This window comes from Amia ocellicauda, chromosome 21 (genome assembly GCF_036373705.1).
Source record: "Amia ocellicauda isolate fAmiCal2 chromosome 21, fAmiCal2.hap1, whole genome shotgun sequence".
Lineage (NCBI taxonomy): Eukaryota > Metazoa > Chordata > Actinopteri > Amiiformes > Amiidae > Amia > Amia ocellicauda.
This window is the reverse complement of record NC_089870.1, coordinates 10,417,177-10,422,323: the sequence shown is the minus strand read 5'-3', so window position 1 is coordinate 10,422,323 and position 5,147 is coordinate 10,417,177.

Genomic DNA, 5,147 nt, shown 5'->3' with positions numbered 1-5,147 from the left:
AGAGCTTGAATTTCTCCAGGACCGTCTCCTTGTTATACAACACTCTTTCAAGGGGGGGAGTTATTATGCTTTTAGGGATGCCCACTGCAACACTCTGGGACATTTTAATTACTGATATGGGTGGGAGAGTGGGGAGACGCTAAATAAAATGCGTCACTATTGGTATTGTAAGTATAGATGAGGTGGCACCTTATACTTAAATAAGCATCAAACTCCCCCCTCCTCCATTTGTGTTTCAAATTAATTTCTGCCCACTCAGAGAAGGCTAAAGCAATGTGTACTGCTTGTTTCCAGAAAAAACAACAAAATTGGTTATTCAAATGCAATCCTATAGGAGTTAGATACAGGGTATGATCTTCAAGAATTTAGTTTGATATAATTGCTCTAGTCTAGAATTTTGTAATCTAGACTCGTTTTCATATGTGTTATATTCAATAAATTATTATTATTATTATTATTATTATTATTATTATTATTATTATTATTTGTAGAGCTCTTTGTTCCTAGTATGCCTTCTATTACCAGTCTGTCCTCAATGAGAGTCCATCTGTAGAAAGCAGTTCGGTTGAACCCTTGATCAGTCACACAGCAGGTCCTTCCGTGTTGCTGGGAGGGGCGTTCTGATTTATTGGGATTTTAAATTGCCTCAGGACAGGTAGTGCTCTCCCAAACCAGCAGGCTAGACCAAGGCCAAAACCCGTGACTGGAAAAAAAGCTGTTGCTATGGTACTGGAGGGATGGGTTGGTGGGGTCCACAAAATGACAATGTGAACCAGTCTTTCAAAAGAAGTGTCGGTGCAGGGGCTTTCCGACTTTTACAGCCTCCTTTTATTGCCCCATTATCTTTTGCATCTGCAGCCATTTATCATTTTTAAGGGTGAAGCCCTCTCCAGCGCACACCCGTTGCTTGTGTTTAGAGTCCTGTAATGAGCAATGGGTCACTGTCAGTTTTATAGCGGTGAGGAAGCGGGAGAGTCACTAATATTAGACGGACAAAGACTGAAGCCCCATCCCCCACTGCCTGCTGAGTAAACACTCCACCACCAGCCTGCCCGGGAAAATGTACCCTCTCAATCTCAGCTGCCTACGACGGCCAGGGAACCGAACAGACACGATTGTAGAAAACAAGTCGCAAGGCCAGAGTCCCCACTTATCATTAGCTATGTAAGCAAATAACAAATCTGATGAGTTCAGCAAAGCACGCGTGCTTAAGACGTCTGGTATTGCAATTGTATAAATCCAATTTCAGCACTGATTGAATTCTCATTCCCCAGTCAGGATAGAGAAGGCAATGGAAAATCCCTATGGGGTCACCTCTTGACACATCAGTCTCTACCTGCTGCATAGTGTTCTCAAGTACATGTTTGTTTCTCTGGCATTTTAAATTAGACAAATTGTTTTGGAATCGATCCTAAAACAACACTCAATAACCACAGCAGAGGCAAGAGCCAAATATGAACTTGCTTTGTTAATTAATTGAGAATATCAGCAGCCCAGGGTACTGCAATGAACGAAAACACACAAACAACATCCTCGCTGTCCGAGTTAAGCATGTCTGATGATTTATGCCTACAGACAGCCATTCGGCATGCCAGGAGCTTTATGCAACATCAACGTTAATTCGGTAAAGAGACTCATATCTGTACGAATTATACAAATGTGATGGAGATGGGAGACACTGCAAGGGTCTATTCCAGAAGCACATTAACATCCAGATTGAAGATGTGGGAGGGATTACTGAGTAAATCTACACAAGAGTCTTGACAGTTTGGCACCTGTCGACAGCGCAGGATAAATGTAAATGTTCTGTTCTCCCGGAATATGCAATTGAGCTGTGAAATGACACTACGCTCAACAAACTGCAGCTAGTGGGAGTGGGGTGGGGACAGGCGAACACAAAACCAGGATGATCATGATCCGCTAGAACACAGTATACAGGCTCTTTGGGTTACCGTTTGCTACATTATCTCAGGTGTCATTGTTAGTGTACAGTGAGGGAAAAAAGTATCTGATCCCCTGCTGATTTTGTACGTTTGCCCACTGACAAAGAAATGATCAGTCTATAATTTTAATAGTAGGTGTATTTTAACAGTGAGAGACAGAATAACAACAAAAAAATCCAGAAAAACGCATTTCAAAAAAGTTATAAATTGATTTGCATGTTAATGAGGGAAATAAGTATTTGATCCCCTATCAATCAGCAAGATTTCTGGCTCCCAGGTGTCTTTTATACAGGTAACGAGCTGAGATTAGGAGCACTCTCTTAAAGGGACTGCTCCTAATCTCAGCTCGTTACCTGTATAAAAGACACCTGTCCACAGAAGCAATCAATCAATCAGATTCCAAACTCTCCACCATGGCCAAGACCAAAGAGCTGTCCAAGGATGTCAGGGACAAGATTGTAGACCTACACAAGGCTGGAATGGGCTACAAGACCATCGCCAAGCAGCTTGGTCTGGGGCTCCATGCAAGATCTCACCTCGTGGAGTTTCAATGATCATGAGAACGGTGAGGAATCAACCCAGAACTACACGGGAGGATCTTGTTAATGATCTCAAGGCAGCTGGGACCATAGTCACCAAGAAAACAATTGGTACCACACTACGCCGTGAAGGACTGAAATCCTGCAGCACCCGCAAGGTCCCCCTGCTCAAGAAAGCACATGTACAGGCCCGTCTGAAGTTTGCCAATGAACATCTGAATGATTCAGAGGAGAACTGGGTGAAAGAGTTGTGGTCAGATGAGACCAAAATTGAGCTCTTTGGCATCAACTCAACTCGCTGTGTTTGGAGGAGGAGGAATGACCCCAAGAACACCATCCCCACCGTCAAACATGGAGGTGGAAACATTTTGCTTTGGGGGTGTTTTTCTGCTAAGGGGACAGGACAACTGCACCGCATCAAAGGGACGATGGATGGGGCCATGTACCGTCAAATCTTGGGTGAGAACCTCCTTCCCTCAGCCAGGGCATTGAAAATGGGTCGTGGATGGGTATTCCAGCATGACAATGACCCAAAACACACAGCCAAGGCAACAAAGGAGTGGCTCAAGAAGAAGCACATTAAGGTCCTGGAGTGGCCTAGCCAGTCTCCAGACCTTAATCCCATAGAAAATCTGTGGAGGGAGCTGAAGGTTCGAGTTGCCAAACGTCAGCCTCGAAACCTTAATGACTTGGAGAGGATCTGCAAAGAGGAGTGGGACAAAATCCCTCCTGAGATGTGTGCAAACCTGGTGGCCAACTACAAGAAACGTCTGACCTCTGTGATTGCCAACAAGGGTTTTGCCACCAAGTACTAAGTCGAAGGGGTCAAATACTTATTTCACTCATTAACATGCAAATCAATTTATACCTTTTTTGAAATGCGTTTTTCTGGATTTTTTTGTTATTCTGTCTCTCACTGTTAAAATACACCTACCATTAAAATTATAGACTGATCATGTGTTTGTCAGTGGCCAAACGTACAAAATCAGCAGGGGATCAAATACTTTTTTCCCTCACTGTATGTCTGATTTTTCAAACCTCTGCCTCTTTAAATGCTTTCTGAAAATTAAATAGCTTTGCTGCCGAAGTTGTAATATTTAATTTAGGCAAAATTTCATTGCTTTTTAAATGGCTTTGATGTGAGGTCTTGAGTTTTAAGATGTGCTTTAGATTGTGACATTGATGATGGAATAGTTTTTTCCCCTTTTTAAATCTATAACTCCATTATTTCAGATGCTTTTTCTTATTCTCATATTTATTTGGGCATGTAGCCCTCAGTCCTGGGAGCAATCTTTCTGATGTTCTTTGAATTTTGACTTGAGCTCACACGGGTGCATTCTCTTTACTGAAGTGTTTAAAGTGCGATTTGTCTCCCTGGCCTTCTCAAAAGCCTTTATAACCAGGAGCCTGACAGGACGAAGTCTTTGACGTGCCCCCGAGAGTCTTCAGCAAAACGGCGTTGGCTGTCATTCCGATAAAGAGCATTGCCATCGTTGTGCAGCAGTCAGACATCTGAGTCTGATGCTTACATTTGAATTAACTAAATAAATCCTCTTGTCAATGATGTGATGTGAAAACATGTGGCTTCCACAAGTTGCGACAAAAGCCAAGAAGACCTAACCAAACTAGAGCATATCTCAGGAGCTCCAAATATTGGGGAGCAGACATCTAAGTGTTGATGTTGTAAACCCAATGGCAATTTAATGTCACACAAACGTCTGCTTGTGTTGGGTTGGGGAATTGCTCTAGACTTTGTGGAAAAATGAACAAATCAAGCATTCCTAAAATGATGATAAATGTTTGGAATACTGCTGCTGGAAACCAGTCATATCTATATCATATACACGTGTTTTTTTTCATATTAGTGTTATTTTAAATAAGGGGGGTTGTTTAGGTTTATCCCAAATGAATGAATATCATAAGTAATGTTAAAGGGATAATGAGAGAGAAAATGAATAACAAGTCAACTATTACTCATACATTCTGCAGTCTGAAGCCAAGTGCTACTCCCACTGCCTTCACTTCATTGTGAGCTGCATTTCCCTGCAAGCATGACTACAAAGGTCTCTCTTTCTCTTTCTCCCTCTCTCTCTCTCTCTCTATATATATATATTTTATTTTTACAAGAAAATGCCTAGGGAGCCAGCTCTCTTTTATACTAACAATTATCCTGAGCGCCAGAATAGGGTTAAAGACCAAGCAGAGTTAGAAATGAATCTCAAGAAAGCCAAATCAATGCTCTCGCACTGCTGGAGGTGCTGCGACGGGAGCAGAACGGAGGCCGCAGAAGAAAATCATTTTGTTTCCTAACTGGAGCATGGATGATGGAGGAAAGCATTAGTCACAGGAATTCAGAGAACACAATCTACAGCAATCCAGGTTGGTGGAATGGGTGGGCACATGCATTTAGAAAACCCACTGTATATGCCTGGAGGTGCCAAATTAAAAGGATGACTTTTTGCAAACAATGTTGAAGCGTCTTTAAGACTATGTGGGATCAAGAGCTTGGAGATGAGGAATAAAACACAGCCCCAAGTGCCACGTTTGACGGAGGGAGGCAGCTAAAGATATAGAAGGCTCTTTTCGGTAGTTGACATTGATTTCTCTCTCTGGATTTAAATAGTGTGCAGCAACAATGTGAGCATGGCTGAATTGTATTTCATAC